Genomic DNA, 21,810 nt, shown 5'->3' on the forward strand with positions numbered 1-21,810 from the left:
ATGATAAAGAATTTGTTTAAACAGTGAATATTTATATATGGGAAATTAATTTCAAGGCCTGCTTTAAAGAAATCACTTTTATTAAAAATGGTTCAGCTTGGTTTAAACGATATACAAAATCACAGTTTTATTCAACCAATGCACCAGCAAATAAGAACTCTATCTCCACAATCATGCCTTTTGTGGAAGAAACATTACATGCAGGGGAGAAAATTGTCACAAATGCAGAAGTGTTTCATTTCCAGCAGGTGAGTTGCCTGTAGAGTATCTTATACACAAAAAGCCTTTTAAATTGCTTCTCATTTGCACTTGTGTAAAATGCACAAACATAGAAAAAACATCTGAGGTAGATAATGAGAGGCAAGCTAAGCATACAGCAATTGGCAGGAAAATTTCTTTTCCAGATCCAAAATATTTGGCAGGCAGGTCTTTGGAACACACATATTAGCTGGCATTTGTATTGTAAATCAGGAGAGTGTATTGGTAACAAGTACAATCTTTTACATCCTGTCAGAGCCCACAATATTTATTTTGTGCAGTCCAATCATCCATTTCTCAAACATTTTCTATTAATGTTTCCTGAGAGTTAGCTAGAGAAGCAGCTGGTAGACATAGCAACATTAAAGCCAAGTAGAAGCACCAACAAAAGAGCTGAAAACAACAATAGAATCAGAAATCACACAATTTTACTGGTGAGGAAGCATGGCTGAGTTTTCAGATCCTTCCTGGTTCACAGAATAGCATGAGAAATTCAGGTTTTAGAAATATGAGGCAAATTCCCAGTGATTCGTAAATTAATAATTTTTCATGTAAACCAACCCAAAGTTCTCAGCTGACGTTTTCCCACATGATGGTAATGAGCTCTATAAAGGCTTGGTGGATTAAGCATATAGATTTTTAAACATGTCATATCTGTCTAAATTGATACAGTAATTTAATTTGTGTCCAACATGTCATTCTCACACTCCAAATCAAGCCTTTCTCCTCCAAATATTGGGGGGTTTAACTCTTTTCACTACCATTAAAAATAAAATTCCATACTGCGATCTCCCACCATGCTGCCTGCACTTAACAGTGTGCCACCCACAGTTTTCTGCAAGTTATAAGCCTACAGTATTCATAAGCTCTCTAAACTGCAATTCAGAATATTTTCTGCTGCAGATGCTTTTCCTTGCTTCTGTTTTCATACTTAGTAAGATTAAAAAAGAAAATCAGCACAGATTAAAATGAAAGATGATAGAAATATAATTGCAGCCAGCTGAAGACTGGAAAGAAAACTTCCATTCAGGGACAGCATCCAGGTCTAACCCCAGATGCTAAGAAATGAGAACATCTCCTACCCCCAGCTTATACTTCCATTGAAATGATGAAAAGGATGGGGACTGTTTGTCACAAGTCTTCCCTATATGCATTGCTCCAGTGTTTTAGTGTCTATGACTGAACTTACACATACAAAGCAAGCAACCGAAGATCAGCCAGCATAAGCTAGGTAGGTGTGCACAGTGACATGCATGAACACTGGAATAACAAGGGCGGGGGACAGCGAGACTCCTGCTGTGGCCTTGAGCATGTGATCCAGGACTCCTGCATGAAAACAACTTGTTCAACCTTCTTATGTGATGAAACTTTGGGCTTTTTCAAGTCAACCCACAAATGTCCATAGAGTATGGTGTTTACTGCATGCACTTAAGCATTTGTGAATAAACATGGTCACAATGCACGTATCACTTTGGGTACTCAGACTTGATATAAACACTTCCTTCTTTGTGGGGTAGGCTGTCAGCAGATCCTGCTGCAGACTCAAATACATTGTATGTGTCACCATTTCACTTTCGTACAGTTACATGACTTTGTGTAGTTAACTTATTGCTGTATAGTTCATGCAATCATTTTACTTCTTTCATCCTAAGTAATATTTTTGCAACATGTGAAAAGAATTCATCGGATAGTGATGAACTTTAAAACCTCTGTTAAGGCAAAATGTGTTAAGTAATTAGAAAATTAGCGTCTAGTGGTTAGTGACAGTAGTAAGAAGAAAATCTCTCATTTTAAAATGAGAGAATACTGTATTTTCTTCACATTGTAAGACTAACAGGAAACCAGCTGGGTTTTTTGTGTAAGATATTGTTTAAGGAACCCCCAAAACATAGAAATGTAAATATGACCAGTAAGAGGAAGAACACAAATAGTGCTAAAACTAGATGGGAAACTCAATAAATAAATATAGTGCATAGGATTTTGTTCGCAAGTCCACTGCAGGGGGTCAGAAAGAAGCAAAGAACTGAAATTCCTGGGCAATTGCATACTGTCGGTTAGTGCTGGTCAGTATTTTACAGAAAACACAGGGATCATTGTATCAAGATTTTATCTCTAACATAACTTTTTCTGTAATTTAGGAGGAATTTTAAGTAACATATTACTGGTTTTTATTTTTGTCAGGAAGGTAAAAATACCCTCAAAACCCACATTCTCTGTGTAAATTCTCCATGATCATCTCTACTGAACTTCTCCCACAAATTATTTGTCCTGTAGCTCAGAGTTCTCCAGATCAAAGGCCAAGCTTGAACAAGTAAACAAACAAATTCTTTTCAGTACTAAGATGTGACAGTCAGGGTGGAGCTCTGGTTTAATTCCATTAACCTTTGTGAAGGCTACATTTAAGGAAATTTAGCTACTGCATTTCAACACAAAGACTCTAGCACATTATTACACTGCTTAACCTAACAGTCTGACAAAGCAATGTTAAAGGAGATCAAGTTTAACTAAGAACCACAAAAAAGTAAAGCAAAGTGACGTGTTTTGAGGAAAATAAAGGAAAAATCTCAGAAAAGTATGCAGAAAGCAGAATTCAGTGAACTAAATAACCCCTTACAGCGCTTAATTGGTCTGTCACTTGGTCTCTAGTTCTAGTGAGAAAGTTACCAACGTATTAGAGGAATAAGAAGAGGTTCAAAATATATCCTGAAAAGAGAATCTGTTACTTGCAAATAGAGGAAAAAGAAGAGCTAACATGTGGTGTTACTTGATATTGTTACATGCATCAATGCTGTTATTACTTAGCTAGAGGAACAGATTCAGCATTTACTGAGAAGCAGTTTGGGCTCCTGACAGTAATACACTCTCATTGCCAGGTTTATTAGACTTCACAAGAGAACACGAAAGTTAAAAACGAAAGTGCAATCAACCAGAAGGGGGAGACAAAAAAAACCCACAAGCCCACAAAGAATCATTTATCTGAAATGTAAGTGTAGAAGCATTTAAATTAAATCTGACAGCCACTTATTTCCTACCAACGCATCTCTAATGGGACAGAGTCCAGGTAGAACACCTGGTGTTGTTCTCTCCCATTCCAGTACGTTAGTGTTATTTGTTACAGTCCGTTTTTACAGTCCATTTGTCATGGTTACAAGCAGCACTGGTACAGTGCAGCAATGACTGTGTCTATATCTGGTGGACTAGGTAGCCATAAAATTGTTTCCCTAAAGCAAGCAACTTCAATAGAACTGCAAGAGAGCATTCATACTGCTCACATAAAACTATAGCATTCCTATGCCACAGGAGTACAATGCTGTTTTCTAAAGGTTCCGTGCAATCCCATTATGACCATCATGCCTTATCTTATAGCAAGCCTGTAAATATAAATATATTCAAGAAAAATTACATACCTCTGTGTTTGATCTTTGAACCAAATTCTCTCTTCCTTTAAGCAAAGTCCCCAATGATCCTAGCTGAACAAGAACTCCTAGAATTATCTGTCTTTCATCTTGTTCTAAGAGCTTTTAGTAGAACTGCCTTCCAACAAATATTGATTACCTTTATTAAATAAATTCAAAAATTCACGTTACTACGCCCAATGCTGGTTTAAAGAGTTGCAACCATACTTGAGATCCTAATTTATAAAGTCATCCTTGTATTCAGGTGCACCTAATGTGAAAGGGAAGCATTAAGACTTCCTTGATTGTGAACACACTAATACCTCTGTTATGAGAGAAGTTTTATCAACACTCTCTCATGCACAGTTCAGCCTGACTGAATTTTAGTGTGAAAGGTGTTATAAATCCAAGAAAAATTAAAACTTAGCTTTTCTCTTTTTGGTGGGTTTGTTTGTGTGTGTGAGTGTTTTTGTTTGGGTTTTTTGTTTTGTTTTCAGTTTTGGTTTTGGTTTTTTTTCAGTTTCTTATCTGCTTCTTCCTCCCACCCCCAGGAGTTTAAAAAGTCACTTTTGAAAGAAATAAAAAATATTTTGTCTGCATACTTACTCCTCCCATAAACTTAGAATTTATGAAACTTGAGACTTAAAAAGGAAAAATACTCATGGATGCATCAATACATCCTGTTGGATCTAAATGTTGTTTCATAAACTGTTATACAACATTCAACAGGAACGCAGAAATACAGGTGAAATAAATCAACAGTGCTTCAAACATATCTTCCAGCTCTTCAACGTATCATCCAGTTCACCACCAACCTGCCAGTGCAGGCAAGGAGATCACAGAGGAGATGAGGCCAGGCCCTTCACGCTGATGCACAGCAGGAGAGTGAGAGGCAGTGGGGATAAGCTCGAACGAGAGAGGCTCAGGCTGGATGTAAGGAGGGACTTTCCCTCTGTGAAGCAGCCAGGTAGTACAGGAGGTCCCCCAAGGAGTCTGTGCTATCTCCCTCCCTGGAAGTTTTCAAGACTGAACAAAGCCCTTAACCAGCCTGTTCTGAGCTGATAGCTAACCATGTTTTGAGGTTAGACTAGATGGCTCTATAATCCAAATTTTTGCTGTGTTGTTATGAGAAGGTCTTCCCCTTATAGATAAAAAGATCATATCAATGTTTTAATTTTCCATACATAATTCAGCCGGTGAAAAGAGGCAATTATTCCACTGTATTTAGCATTGGTACAGCCTCACCTTGAGTACTATGTGCAGTTCTGGGCTCCACAATTTAAGAAGGATGTGAAGGTCCCTGAATGCATCCAGAGGAGGGCAACAATGTTAGTGGCTAGAAGGAAGGTCCTATAAGGAGCAGCTATGGACTTCAGATTTGTCTGGTTTGGAGAAAAGGAGGCTGAGGGCTGCCTTCATTTGTCTCCACAGCTTCTGGAGGAGAGGAAGTGGAGATGAAGGTGCTGACCTCTTCTCCCTGGAATCCAGTGGCAGGACATGTGGGAATGGTTCAAAGCTGCACCAGGGGAGGTTTAGACTGGACATTAAGATGCATTTCTTTACTGAGAGGGTGGTCAAGCACTGGAACAGGCTTCCTAGAGAGATGGCCAATGCCCCAAGCCTGTCAGTCTTTCAGAGGCTTTTGGACAAAGCCCTTAGTAACAGGCTTTATTGTTTGGTCAGCCCTGAATTGGTCAGGCAGTTGGATTAGATGATCCGTATAAGTTTCTTCTCTTCTCTTCTCTTCTCTTCTCTTCTCTTCTCTTCTCTTCTCTTCTCTTCTCTTCTCTTCTCTTCTCTTCTCTTCTCTTCTCTTCTCTTCTCTTCTCTTCTCTTCTCTTCTCTTCTCTTCTCTTCTCTTCTCTTCTCTTCTCTTCTCTTCTCTTCTCTTCTCTTCTCTTCTCTTCTCTTCTCCTTCCCTTCCCTTCCCTTCCCTTCCCTTCCCTTCCCTTCCCTTCCCTTCCCTTCCCTTCCCTTCCCTTCCCTTCCCTTCCCTTCCCTTCCCTTCCCTTCCCTTCCCTTCCCTTCCCTTCCCTTCCCTTCCCTTCCCTTCCCTTCCCTTCCCTTCCCTTCCCTTCCCTTCCCTTCCCTTCCCTTCCCTTCCCTTCCCTTCCCTTCCCTTCTCTCCTCGCCTCTCCTCTCCTCTCCTCTCCTCTCCTCTCCTCTCCTCTCCTCTCCTCTCCTCTCCTCTCCTCTCCTCTCCTCTCCTCTCCTCTCCTCTCCTCTCCTCTCCTCTCCTCTCCTCTCCTCTCCTCTCCTCTCCTCTCCTCTCCTCTCCTCTCCTCTCCTCTCCTCTCCTCTCCTCTCCTCTCCTCTCCTCTCCTCTCCTCTCCTCTCCTCTCCTCTCCTCTCCTCTTTCAAAAAGCCAAGAATCCCCCCAATCTTAGCGATAGCACTAGACTAGTACAACTAAGACACACTAGCTTGTATAGCAAATTTCACTCAAAGGAATGATTTCATTTAGCATCAGGTCTGGTTACTTTTGCTTTTCTAGACCAAATGACTGTTTGCAGATAGTTCATTCACAAAACAGACCTTAGCCCAAGTCCACAAGTGAGGCTTGAGTCATAATAAGAAAAAATAACCATTCTGCTTTGTGCACTTCCATATGTAACTCCTATTACAGATATAACATGAAGGCAGTTATAGAAGTCATCTACACATATCTCATTCAGAGTCAGCTTTACCTAACAGAATCCAAGAGCATCGGCTGCATTTGATTTCAACTCCAAACATACTCCATTTATGAATGACCAAGTCCATTCATGTCAAGGAGCTGTGTAATTATTCTGGAATTGTAACAGAAAACATAAGTTTAAAGTTCCAACGCCACAAGGGCAACCAACACATCTGCGTAACTACATTACGTATGGTCACTTCAGCTTACACTAGGCACTCTTCCTCTCAAGTACACCTTCCTGCCAACAACAGCAGATGGTTTATTTGCTAGAATTCTTCAGTGTGCATTGTATATCATCTTGATCACATGAGCAAGCTACTGCAATGATACTTTAAAATCCTAGTGAGACAAAAATATAAGATAATGACCATACAAACAAGTACCCTTTGCAAGTTTGTTAAACTTGCTGAAGAATTATCATTTCTTCTCATTCACATATGTATGAATCGGCTATGCAAACACAGGAATGTTTACTTATAATGGTTCTGCACAAGCTGCTGTGAAATAGGCTCTAGAGAAAAACTACTGAAGCTGAAGTGCTATAAGAAAATCTCAGGTATTGTATATTTTATGTCTCTGTAGAGCTACACCATGGGAATGGCTGGTAGAGAACTGCATGGAACAACCAAATCTCTCCTGAATATTTCATCAGGGACATCTACCTCAGAGATCTTAACAACATGTTGTGTCAAGTACAATTGTGTTAACACAATAACAATTGTGTTAAATTCATTTATAAATTAATGTCTGTGAAATGTATTTCAAAAGACTCATTCTGCCTGGTTGACTAAATAAAAAAACCAACACAGTACTGTGAAAAACTGTCAAGAAGCACTATTGACTTTAATGGGTAGTATTCTTCTGCTTGATTTACAAGCACATGGATACTCATTGGCTGAAATGAAACCACTTACCTTACTTTTTTTGTACATAATAATTTTGGTGAAATAAAATAATGAGATTAATCTGGTGCAATGGAAAACAAAAGCCAAGGAAGTCATTTAGGCTTTCAGAAGAGGGTACAAGTCTCTGTGAGAATTCACACTAATCCCTACTAATCTGATCTTTTTTGACTGCTAAACTTCAATTAGCTCTTCAGGGAAAAGAAATTCATTGGAAGGTTTTCATCAGGGGAGACTCACCCTTCTCTTCTCTCATAAAAGCTAGCCAGTGTACTAATTTCTAGCAAGCAATTCCTTTCAGCCTCTACACACAGTAGGCAACAGCTACTAAAATAAAACACCAATGTGCAAACCAATTATCAATTAAAAAACACCTCTTAGCAATTTATAGTATAAATAAAAAGTTGAATTATGTCAATATATCATGATGTTAATGGAGTTGAAACTAGCAGCTTCACTATAGTAGCAATATAAGGAAACACAAGTCCAGATGCAATACAATTGAAAGAATAGGGGTAGCATCAGAACAGGAGGATCCAACAGAGCTGAAATACTGCTTCATTCTTATAAAATCACATTTTTGAGCATGTCTTGGGATACATATTCTGGATTCTGACTGCTTATATTCAGTGGTTTTGTAGACAGAAAAATAAGCAATCTATCAGCAAATTCCCACTGCAATACGTGTAGGAAACTGAGGATAAGCTATAGTAAGAAATAGTATCTCTTTATTTTCACCTGCTAAAGCAAAAAAAGATTTTTCTACAGTGGTGGACAAACTTCTGTACAAGACCTGTGGCAAAAACCAATACTGACTAATGCTCTATTTAAAACTTATTTTTCAGAGGACTGTCATTGACATAAGCCTTCTTTTAACAAAAAGAGTTTCAAACCATAATGAGAAAAATTAATAAATGAACATGTCTGGAAAAGTGAAGTAGTCCATCTTACTTGTTGTGAAGAAATATAATGCCTTTTTTCAGTAGCTATGCAAAAGAATCAACACGCAGCCAAGTATGCAACTCAATGTAAGGGAGGAATATTGAAATACCCAAGTGTGCCCTGTTCAGACCATCATAAAGGTCCATCAGGGCTTTTTCTTTCAAAAATTATTCCCATTGATGTAAAGCTAAGTCTTTGAGAGCTAACCAGCATACGTCTACATAATAGCACCATAGGTAACAGATGAAATTATCATCTGCTGAATCTCTTACTACAGTTAGAGAGAATCTGGCATTCAGTCCATAACACAATGAAGTCCTACAAACACACACAGATTTACTCTCTTTAATACTATTGAAAGCACTTAAGTACTCAATCATCCATTCACCACATCTGCTGGCAAAGGCTCACTACTTTTACTGCTCTCTCCTTTCAGTCCATACCTACAAGAATGGAGCAGAACATGCACAGGCAGATCTCAGCTTTAAGGTATTACGTTCCACACCACCATGGGAACCTGAACACATTTTGTACAAGAAAGGAACATATGGGCTGAGTTTTTTGCTGATTTTTTTCCCCAAGAGCATCTCTTACAGAGAACAGCTTTGTGCACGCTGCTGTTCAGAGCAATGTGTCCCAACAAGAAAAGATGACACCAAAGGAAGAATTGTTTACTGCCATATAGAAAAGATTTCAAATGGAACCTCTTTTAATGGAAGCGAGCTTAATAAATATCAGTCAAGATATCCAAACTGACAAAAGCACAGCCACGAAATTACTGAAATTAACAACACAGTTTTCAAAGATTGAAAACTAATTGGCAGATGCCAAAGAGGGGGAAAAAAGCAATGTGGCATATTGCATCTTTTTATAGCAGATGGTTTCAAATGGATGAATGATGTGAGTGCAGAATTTCTAGGTTGTGCTTAATATTTAACTTTCAGCCAGAAGATGCATCTTATATTTTTACACCTGAGTGGTAAGGAGGTCTACCTAATTGAACTGATTGAAACACTGTGCTGATTTGAAGAGAATGCTTCCAATGAAAAATATTAATAGATATTGGAAAGGGGAGGAGCGAAGTAAAGAGATCTTGTCACAGGATTTGTTTCCTCTCTGAGAAGGTATGAGGAGGAGAGACACACGGACTATATGAGCTCATATTATATGATGTCAGTCAAAGGAAGAAAAAGGATCAGTAAATACATAACTCTTTCACCTTCATTCTGGACAATTTTGGAATGGTAAGAACTCAAAAATTCTTTTCCTGGAATACAGATGAAGTCATTTTGAAGAGACTTACCATCATATAGAAAAGCCTGCATTTCACCAACAAAATGGAAACAATACCTAGTCACACACTCTTACACAGTAGCTCCTTCCACGGAATCTGGTTCACAGGGAGCCTACATAGACACTCCACAGCATATCCTCATTTTTGAAGAGTTGAGGGAGTATTCATTGTTCTCTAATAAACTAGGAAGAAAGAGATTAAGAAACAAATTACTCTTCCTTTAAAAAAGCAATTAATGGTAAGAATAACAACTATCATTTGGGTTAGAAATTCTTTAAAAAAACATTAAAACATCTGCATTTTTTTGCTAACAGACCAATAATGGATTCATGCTGTAGTAATTATAGACAGAAATGCAGCCCCTAAACCTGGCCAACAGAAAGCTGAAAAACAAGTGCTCTCAGAAGGACCTCTGCCTTGGTCATAGAATTTCTTTGCTTAAAATTCATCTTTCTTCACTGTATGTGAGAAATAATGACCAGCATGTATCACCCAGCTGCATTGCCATTTACACAGATCTGACCGCAAACCAACACAGGCTTCAATACCCCAGTCTCCATCCAGTTCTGTTCCAGGACAATGGGAGGATTCATAACTCTGTCTTCATGTAGGGTGGGCTATACACTGTATATGCCTCCAAGGGATTTTTTCATGACAGAAAGGAGTAAGAAACTCCTTAATATAGCATTAATTCTGCCAAATAACTTGTGCCAAAATGAAAGATTGATACTTGAATTCAAACTGCCGTCCTTGTATCTGTTCGCCCCTCTTTACAAATCCTTTATAAGTAGCATACATTTCCATGAAAGGCTGTTGCACAAATTGTTGTATAAAATATTTTTATAACTCCTGGAGAAGAAAAAATATCTACAAATATATGTAATATACATAAATATATACATCAATACAATATATAGAAACATCCCTTATATGTTTAGGTTTTTTATATAAAATATATCTTGATTTAATTAAAATGGAGAATATGCTCCTTGATGACTGCCAACATCCAGAGCATTTAGTAAATTTGTCTTTTCAGCATAGCCCAGGTAAAATAATTAGCCAAACTTGAATATATGGTGATTATCCAAAATGGTAGTTAGAATTCTGCTGTAATAAATGTGATGAGACCCTTAATGAATTCAAGCATTTTGGAGGCGGGGGGTATGGAGAAAAGAGGGTTTGAAGCTGTTTTCATTATAAAAACAGACAGCTCTCATTTCCAACTTCACCCCAACCTGCCATAGAGATTAATATTTTTCTTTCAAAACCACATTTTTATAAGAGATTACATTTTTCTCTGAAAGCAGAACAGCTCCATTCAAAGACATTCTCATTTGTTGCTGTCAGATTCTGCCTAACTGGGCTGAGAGCCTACTGTAGCTCTGCAGATCTGTGACCTGCACTTCACTCCCTCCAGGCACTATAAATAATTTCCATGGAAACAGTGCTGAAGAAGATATCTGCAAGCCAAGAAGATATCTATAGCCTTTCTGTTAGATTTATGTCTTTGTTTTTCCCTGTCCGTTTTCTCAGTTAAACCATCGTTAAATACCTTTATTTTATAAAATATTTTACACACACACAACTAACATTATAAAAGAAATTAAAGATACAGGGGGAAAAAAATGAAGGAAATTCCAAATCCAAAATACGTATGTATTATCTCCACATTCTGCATTACCATTTGCACTGAGGAAAGAGTACATTGCATCTACAATGTGCTTTTTTCACCCAAGGAAGAATTCTCCCTTAGTCATCAGGGCTTGAGCTAATCATCTATATAAGGTATTTAATGAAGAGGGTTCTAATTCACACCTTGATGAGGCTGAGAGGAAAAGTAGATACATGTGAATTCAAACCTGAAGTGCTCTGGAACAGCCTCATCAGACCACAAAGGGAGGAATTGAATATGGTGGGATGCACTGCAGCCTTGCCAAGTGCAAATCTGCAGCTCTTCAGGCCTAGACATCAATTTATCACACAGTGAAAATCAGCTAACTTCCCAGTTGCTTGTCTTTCAGCAATAGAAAGATAATGCTCGATGTGTGGCTGTAATAAAGATATCTGGAATCTACTAAATCCTTTTCTGCCCAATTAATGAGAAGATGTACAACGCTCCCTCTTTCTCCTCCTGGCCACAGGAATACAGTGGCTTGTAGGCCCTCCATGCAAACTGTACAGCTGATATGCTTTTCATTGTCCACTGAAGCTGCAGATGTCTAGTCCCCAGTTATAAGTCTCCTTACTCCAAGATCTGTCTACAGATGTGGGGAGAAAAAGAGTTTGCCTTTTCTCTCCCTTGTCTGGACTTGTATAACCTGCCTGTAGAAGATAAAGGAAGTGAGTCAAAGAATAGGTTCAAAAATCAAACACAAGTACCTAAGGAGAAATAATTGTAATCACCACTCTGTTTTCTGCTTTTTAATCTAATAGTTGTGATTGAACATAACAATAAGTTTAAACAATTATTCTTAGGTGCATTACAGGAATTTTTTGGAGCTCCTTTTCCCCTCCATTTTCCTCTCCTGTAGGACCTAGTTTATCCTCACATAGGCTTTGAGTGCTGAACATGAGGTTTTTCTTCATTCAAACACATCAGATTCCACATAATCTTTTACATTTTTCTCTCTCTATTTCAATCTCCCTTTTTTATGATCCAAAAAATTGCTCTCACATTATGAAGCATTCTTTCAGTTTGTAGTTGTATCAATGTTAGAATTAAAATGATGACTTAGGCTTCTTCAAGACACTGCTCCAAAGCAGACTTCTTTAAGAAAAGATTGCCTACTATCACATAAGCCATTAGCTGTACTCATCTTTTAAGGCTTCTGTTTGTACTGTAAATGTTAGAGAATTACTTGAGAAGCCAAGATTTACTTGGAGTTTTTTGATCCAAAAACTTTAGAAAAATGTCAAGTAGGAGCTAATTCATCATAAAAGACATTTGTACTTACATCTGTTCCTATAGCTACTGAAATCCAGATCTCTGTTCAGTTAACGTTTGACAGCTTGTAGGTCCAATAGTTAAAAGAACAAGAGTATCAAGATTAGAAAATTATTTCCTGGTCTCAGTCTAAGATATCCTGAAAGCAACTATTTATTTTCAGATTTTTCTGAGATCTCAACTCTACCTGTCGCAATTCACACAGTAACTTCTTCAGATACTACCAACGTATTTAACATCATGTATATTGCTTAACTTCTGTGCCTTGTCTTATCACTTCAAAGTGAGTATCTCATAATAGTATAATTACCAATCCTCTTTCACAGAATTATTAATGTTAATTAATTAATGTTTCGAGCACTCCTGAGATTCTCAGATGAAAAAGAGCTTTGAAGAAACATGGAATTCACTGTCATGATAACAATTAAATCAAGGATAAATTTTATATTATATTCCCAGATTCTCTTTTCTTTGGTTCACTATTTTATTGTTTCCTACAAGTTGTCATTTGCTGCCAAGTATCTTAAGTGATGCAAAACTCCGTCTTATAACTTGCTTTAGAAGAAACATAAATTGCATCCATCACACATCAATCAATTTTATCTAGGCAACATAGATGAGGCTAGATCATGTTTTCGCAATCACCCCTGTGCAAAGAAATGGGTGCATCAGCATCTTTCACCTCTTTCATGTTTGGAAGTAGCCTTGTTGAACCAAAAAAAGGCACACAGCAGCATAATTTTTCCTGAACTCCTGACACCAACCGGATACCTCATCAGAATCTGTTCACTGGGAACAATTCACAACAACATATATTAAATCTACCCTGATCTTCCTGCCACTGCAGTTATGTACTTTGACATTCAGCCCCTGGTTTCTCCTGTCAATCATTTTGAATTAAGAAAAAAAGTAACAAATTATATTACAAAACATGGTCTAAACAAAAAAAAAGTCAAGAATATGTGGATTAAGGAAAAAAAGAAAAGAAAGAAATAAAAAAGAAAAGGAAAAGCAATGACAATATAGATAAAATAAAAAAAAAGAAAGAAGAGAAGGAAAAAGGGAAAAAGAAAAGAAAAAAAGAGAGAAAAAGAAAAATATCAACTTTACCATATTGTGTATTCCAAATGTATGTTGGTTTCCTTCTGGCAAGTTACAGTGGAAAGAGAGTCCCTTCCTTTACTTAAAGTTATTAACTGAATGTTCCTGAAAGACAATAATTTAGTGTCAGTAACAATTATCTGATAAGAAATCTTATAAAGTACAGTACAATAAATTATTTTCAGGATCACATTCAGAATTTCACATCATGACATTTGATACATAAGAGATTTCAAACTCTTACATAAATGGATGGTCTGGTTTCAACTTTCTGAATACCTGATTATTAGCTATTGAGCTTAAATAGCTTAATATTCTGACCTTAAAAGCAAGAAATCCTCTTTAAAAAAAAAGTCCCCAGATGGATAAATGCAGGTTTGGTCATGGAAATAAATACCTCCAAGAAATTCATGAAATTATGACATCTGTGTGCGTGCTTTCAGTATTCTCTTAATTTTTATTTATCACTGAATTTGAGGCATTTTCTGACCTCCGCTTTATCCAGAGTAACCCCATAGGTTTATTTCATAAACATGAATCTGATTTTAGCTTTATAATTCAGAGTTGGAACTTCTTTTATTATTTAAGCGTGCTTTAGCCATATCAGTATATTTCACTGTAGCAACAGAACTATGTTTTCCTTGTATGTAAGCACTTATGAGTTCATACACTACCTGTTTTAACTTCTCATCTGATATGGAAATACAGACCCATTAGAAATACTGGTGTCTTCCAGTGCTTACTGAGCTTCTTAGAGCACTGTGAACCCCATGCTACCACTGCAAAGGCATCATGCAGTCCAGCCTTGGACACCCCAAGGGAGGAAAATGAGACATAAACCTCTAGCAAGACAGAACTGTCTTTGCAGCTGCTTTGCAAAATTTCAGATTTCTGCCAAGTGTTTTTAGCTGAAAACTTTCTGACTTTGTGTTTCAGCCAAGTGTGAAACTCCCACACACAGAGCCACTTTCTGCATTGTTCTCCTAAAGAAAAAATTAGTAAAAGGATTGTTTCTGGCTTCCACTTTGTGTGAATATTTATACCTCTGCAAGCTAGTGCATAGTAATATGCCTGAGGAAAGTTTTCCCTTTAGTACTCTTTTCAGTTTGCCTTACACAGACCTTCATCTGTTCCTTGCTAACTCATTCTTTTTGAAATAAAGTACTCTCACATTCCCCCGCTGCCCCTTCATTTTTACCCCTTTAAATTGCTGCAGCAGCTGAAAGTTGTTGAGTTTCTAACTCTAGTAGCCAGTGGGGAAAGCTTAAAACTTGAAACAAATGGAACTATAAGCAAAAATGAATGGAAATGAAAAGAATCCTAGGGAATGTTTTTGTTCTCTTTTAGGAGGGGCTGACTCATGACGTTCAAATGAATGAGGCCAGTAATAACAGTAAAATATTTCATAGATCAGAAAATTTTCAATTCTACTTCTGTCAGCCCAGAGCTGTTTGACACAAGTTACTACTTTTCTCCACTGCTTTTTTTCTTTCTAGTGTGGTAGTACAAAATTGCGTAAAGCGCTTGACAGATGATAGAAATAAAATTATATGTGTATTTAGTGTTTGATAGGAATGGTTGGACTCGATGATCCAGTAGGTCTCTTCCAACCCGGTGAATCTATGAATCTATGAAACTATATGTAATTTATAGACATACAAATTATCTTCATATCTTGCTTAAAATACACAGAATTTTTACATATTATTATAAGTAATATATGTCTATATGCTATACATATATATGTATATTTATATTATAATATCATATCTGTTTATGTCTATTTAACAGGAAGTTATCATAATCAATCTATTACCTTCAAGAGTATCTTGGATTCCATCTAAATATGTAGAAAATAACTGAGACAGTATCACAGTTATGCAAGTGTCACAGTCACAGTGAAAACATAGGAACACAAACATCACCTCCACAGAACTGACATAGAAAGTTTAGGGTGACTTAATAGCACCTTTCAATACCTGCAACAAGGTTCTTGGGAAGGCAAAGAGTTTTACTAGGATGCCTGACAAGAGGATGATGAGAGACAACAGACATGAGCTGAAACAGGAGATTCTGTCTCGACATTAGGAAGATTGCCCAGGTAGACCAAGAAGTCTCCACATGTGGAGGCTTTCAAAACCTTGAGAAATCTAATTTGAACTCAGTGCAGACCCTACTCTGAGAAGTGGGTTGAACTGGATCCTGGGTCCCATCCAGCCTGCATGAGTCTGAGCCTATGGCATATCTGCATTAAAGCCAAAAGTTTAATTTCTTACACAGGTACGTTCTGAAGCATTTCAGGCTCTGGACGTCTGGATTTTTTTCCCAGTATTACTAACTTTTGAAATGAGAAAGATGTCCTATAGCTGTAGGAGAAATGTACTGGAATTGTCTGACTGCTTTGAAAGAGAACAGGCAGATGATCACAGAATTGCTACTTGACTCATGCACTGTGGTCACTTCCTATAAACATGTTCTTCGGCACAATCCATCACAATCCAAAAGTGGTGGTTTAAGTTTGACAGTGCAGAGGACTATGCTGAGGTTCACAGTTCCAATTCAGAAGTGGTGGGTCAGAAACAGTATATGCCAGGCTTCCACGCAGTTATTTACGCCTCTGGCCACACATTTGGTTGTATTTATTCTAACTTGTTTGATGTGGTTGACCTACCTGAATAACTTATCTTTCAAGACAAATGCAATACTGAAGCATGAAGTTTGAATGAAAAACAAGAACTCCAGAGAGTCTCAGGTTAGTAGAGTCTTTAATTACAGGCCATAAAGAAAACCTCTTTCTTTTAAGCAAGGACAGCCTTGCTTTGCTGATAACTGCAGAAAGACATTCTTTTAGTCCAGGAGATCCTTCAGCAAAGCTAAGTGTACTGTCAATTTCCAGTTACTTCTTCACAGTGAGTGTTCCTTCCTGTACAAAGTTATTATGAATGAAAAGCCAGTTACACTCAGGATGGATTTGGATGCCTGGTGATTTGCACTTCTGGCAGCGTATGTGTAAATTCATGGCTGTGAGCAACACGCAGGTAACAGCTACAGGCTTCAAACATCAGCTATAGATTTGGAGTGGCCTGGGAACTCATTGATACTTTTCTATTCTCAGATGATACATCTCCCTTTACAGATATTAAATTCTGTGATGTAATTACTAAAAAGTCTTTTGCAACCCTCTTGATCAGTTGAGTGCTCAAATCATCTGGGATTAGGCTGTAATTAATTATGAACAGCATTCCTTACAAACACATCCACTTTTATGAACAAACCTAGTTTTTGCTGGTTGGGCTAAGCAGGCTTCAGACAGGGGTCCCCTTCCATCATCGTGCAAGTGGGTCACAGCAACGCCGTAAAAGTAGGCTGCCTTCTGCATTATTCCTAGACACAAGAAACACTTAAGACGTCAGAGTACTCTTGTAATTGGGCATGGCATAAGCCTCAGGCTCCTGCTACATTTTTTTTACAGAGGACATGGGAATGCTACAGTCGAATTTAGTGTCTAGGGTTATCTTCAATATGTGCTTAAAAAAAATTATAGCTAAATATCTACAGAGGGTATGTGAAACACCACTGAATTTTACAAGATGGGAAGCATGCAGATTTATTATATAGCTTTATATAATAAAAAGTGCTTCTGTAAACAGATCATAGGACTTTTTTTTTTTTTGAGGGCATGCAGTATCTCAGAAGCAGCAACACACAGAGATTCACTGAAGCAGAAACCAAGCATTGTTTACATAACTCCCGTGGACAAAAAAAACAAAAAACAACAGAAGACTTGCTTTCTCGCAGATAGTCATACAGCTGCGGAGATTATGTTTTTGCAGAAAATGAAGCTAGGGTGGACGGTGGGGGATTAAAAGCAGGGCTGTGGGTTTTTTTCCCCTAAATTATCCCTAATTTTTGTCTCGTCCTGCCCCCTGGCGGGAGCACCAGCCATGGGACTGTTGGTTTCACAAAGGCACATTTGTACAGTGCCAGCCCAAACTACACTGCATTTCTTACACAGGCATTTGTGGGGAAAAAATGTATAACTTAACATAGGAAGGACTTAATTAAATACTAAGGTAAATACATTATTATTATTATTTAATGAAAGGCTGTGTGTTGGTTTATCTAAAAATTAACAAAGCATCTGTGGAATTGTCACATTGCAAAAAATATACCTTCTATTCTAGACAGATATTTAATAGTCACGGCTAAATGAGAATGGGTACTAAATATATATACAAATATACAATGTTCATTATTCAATTAACATTGTATGTTTATATATACCTATATTAACATTGTATGTTTATATGTATATATGATACATATGTGGTTTAGTATGACCTCAGGATATAGCATCATCTATAGCATGAGAGAAAGTTTGTTTATTTACAGACTACACTAATTCCTTTCTTTTATTTCTGGAAGAATCAACAAAAATGGTGGAACAGACCTGCTGTCACAGGTGAAATGGTACTTTAGATCTAAGAGGTAGGAAGCAGAAAAGCAGATTCAAAGGTCCTAAAAATGTTAACACTTGCCATCCATTTAACTGCTGCAATTCTGCTCTCACTGAATTATTTCCTCTAAGAGGTACAACATAAGATACTGCCAGCACTGATAAATGTTAATTTTAAACTCTTCAGCGCATTCTGCCATGTTTAGATTATTTCTGACAAATCTATATTGCAACCTCAATACCTTCAGCTCAAAACTCTTCTGTGCACTCATGAACTCTTTCAGGCAGCCACGTCACCCACTGGCATTTCACCCTTCTCTTGCCCTGAATTCCGGGTGCTGTAAACATTAATAGCTGCAAGCAACACATTCTGCTCTTGTCTACAGAAGAACCGTAGTGGAGGTGGGAAAATCTTTCAGCCTCACTCAGTTCAATGAAGGTTTTACAATGAGAACACCAGCAGTGCAGTGTATGAACACAACAGATCCTTTGAGGCAACAATCTTTGCAAGGGCTCACCATTGCAAAGACAATGGAAAGACCAGGATGTGACACTGGAGCACACTCACCTCCCCATACTCCAGGAACCATCACAGGACTCTTGATAAGCCAGAACAGTCTTGGCATCAGCTAGAGCTTTCTTCAGATGCATCTGTCTTCATCATTCATCCAAAACACAAATGGATTCTTATACTTTTTCTTGGTTTCCTGCTGCAAAGAGTAAGAGTTAAATTTTTGATGGGTGTGTATGATATATGCAAGTTGATAGAAAAGCTCAATCCTATTCCCGTCCAGGCAGTAGAAATCAGAAGAAACTGTAGAGGCATATGTAAGAACAAACGACTAAAATACCAGAAAACAGAGCAGAGGGATTTTTTATTCCCATATACATTGTGGCCTGGATTCTCAGCTGGTGCAGAGCAGCACGGTTTCCACTGCTTTCAACTTAACTGCTTTGCACTCACCAAGAACCTGGCCATGTGCAACAGCTGAGGGCAAAGGGAGATTAGACATCTTATTGCAGTTACATAACAACCTGCCTAAACTGTGAATTTACAAGTTGCAATCAGACTGGTCTGTCCTGCAGAGGCCTGTGAGAATGCCCCAGGCTATGTGACACAGAATTACACAATGTCCCTGACTGATTAAAATCCTGGTAAGAAGGGGTACATTGCCCAGGAAGATGAACTGACTAAAATCAGCAGGTTTAGAGAAGAATTTCTTATGACTGTGTATTGTCACAAAACAACATTGTCTTTACTTATCCACCTAACCTAGACTAATCTGTGGTCAAACATTTAGAGATTGTAGGTCTTCATGCTCTGCAGCTACTGGGGTACATATGACTGTGTTTTCAGGGCTGTTTGATAGCTTATTTTAATAATGCTCTAAACACACAATTAAAACCTGATGAGATCTCAGTTTGGTTAAGTTCTCTTAAATTGCCAAGGATAAAAGCAGGCGCTGCAAAGTGTAATTAAAAAAAAAAAGACCTCTCACTCTATTTAGATTGAAACACAGAAAGGATTCTAGTTCATCTCCAGTGACTGTAGTTGATTTAGTCTCAGATGTATACGAATTTATTTTCTAAATAATTCACATGAGGACCTGATTTTGCTGTCCCTGTTTGTGCCAAACAGGATACATTCAGGTGAACAACAACATTGACTTTAATATCCTAACTGCACTTGGGAAATAAGTAAGTAAATAAGCAGGAAGCTTTGCAAGGTGAGGAAATGTCTGGGGATTTGTTAGTACTTTGCATTATAAAACACTACCATGCTTGAAGTTGTTTGGTAGGGCCATCCAGCCCATAAGCAGTTTTCTTGATATGCTCAAGGAAGAGGAAGATAGCCAAACCCTGCCTGCTCAACGAACAGCTTGTGAGTCGGGGCAATCTTCCTGGAGCAAGTTAGATACAGCACAGGTCTCCACCTCTAGGCCACAGCAAGGACCCCTCAGGGACCAGCCTCAGTGTTAAGTTCCTCCAGAGTTGCAGACTGGAAGAAATTCCTGCCTAGCAAGCTCTAGAGCTTTCAAGACCACTTTGTGTAACAACTTTCCTTTTAACTGCTGTGATGCTCCAAAGTTTTTGCCCTAATACCCGAACACATAATTGGAGCCAAAGGAGGGAGGTGGCGAAGGCTTTGGACACCTTGGGGTTGCTGACCAAGAGATCTGACTTCTTACATCAAACCAAAAGATACTGTTGAAAAAAAAACCCCAAAACACATGGTTCTTAATGGCTTTTGTGTGACCAAAAACATTTTTTTCCAACTGGTCTGTCTTATATTAGACAGGTATCAGTTCTGCCTATCCATCTTGCATATTCACCAAGCACTTAAAGTCATCTGAATAAAAGGAAACCTCTAGCATTAGAAAACACAGACAATTCCATTAACAGATAGGGCACATGTGTTGGCTTTGGCCAGTTTTTGCTGTGGACTGCTGATGGCTGCATCAGACATAACATGTTGTACTGCACAAAGCATATTGCAAATATTTGTTTTCACTATAAAAAGAAAGAAACTGTAGTTAGTTATATATTGCCTTTGGAAAAGAAAACTGAATAAGAGGAGGCTCAGATGGCTACCTGTACTCATCCCAGTGACCAGAAACTGTAACTTGGGAACCTACCTCACTTCTAGCACAGGGCACTGATTTGCTGTTCCCATTGCAGACTATGGTCTGTGGCTGGGCCTCTGCTCTCTGGAAAAACTCTCTGCAGAGGTTTTGTTGTAATGCCAAGTGGGGATAGTCAGGTTTTCCAACTCTTCAGACTCCAATCAAGTGCTTTAAACATTATGACCAAAAAGTGAATGACCCAGATAGAGAATTAAATATTAAAACTTGTATATGATCCGTCTCCTAAGCAACCGCTCTTCTTTCTTTTTTCAGAAGATTTAAAATAAAAACACACATGAAAAGATTAAGGCAAAAATACACATCGTTATTTCCCTCAGACAGGTATCTGCTCTCCCCTACCTGAGATATTTTTTGCCATGGCTTGTAACCAGCAAAAGCTAGAAAGGCATTTGCATCCCTCCATTGGAGAGATATGAGTGAACCTGCTGGCTTGCACTGGGGAGATCCCATTCATATCATGAATGTCTGCTCCGGTGCCTGGAGCACCTCCTCACCCCCTTCCTTCTCTGACCTTGAGGGTCATAGGACTACTTTTTACACACTTTTCCCCACTATCTTTACGGCGTTTTGACATGTCTTAACTTTGCACCAGGAGCCCAGCTGAGGGCTCAGCTCTGCCCTCAGTGGGGCTGGTGGAGGAGCTGGAACCACCTGTGCCCAGCCCCAGCCTCTCCTCCTCTGCAGCCCCTACCACCAGCAGCTCAGCACCCGGAGTGGAGAAACCAAATAAAGAGAAAATTGAGGACATTTTCTGGGACCTGCTAAAGTGAAACTCACACCATTCTAAGAATGACAATGGTCTGCTGGTTTTCCTTGGCTCAAAGTCCTATTTTTCCCCACTTGCAAAAGGGAGTTATTTTCAGCAATTTTCTAAAATGTGTGAGATCCCTTACAGTCTGAGCAAGCTGAAATTGAATTCTCCTTAGTGAAATGAGTCATTGCAATCTTCCACTCACATCAGTAATCGCATCCATGCCTGGCTAACTATTCGAGCTGGTCAAAATTACAATGAAAGAAATACACCATCAGCTAAAAAGTGCTTTCATGAAAGAACTGCATGGATTTTGAGAAATACAGCTGTTCCCAAGAGGCAGCTGTAGTGTCTGTTAGCTGCTAAATGTGAACTGAAATTTCCAGCCTGGTTCTCCTAAAACATAGTTTTTACCCCAAGGGAGATTGCAAACTGTCGGCTT

This window comes from Phaenicophaeus curvirostris, chromosome 8 (assembly GCF_032191515.1).
Source record: "Phaenicophaeus curvirostris isolate KB17595 chromosome 8, BPBGC_Pcur_1.0, whole genome shotgun sequence".
Classification (NCBI taxonomy): domain Eukaryota; kingdom Metazoa; phylum Chordata; class Aves; order Cuculiformes; family Cuculidae; genus Phaenicophaeus; species Phaenicophaeus curvirostris.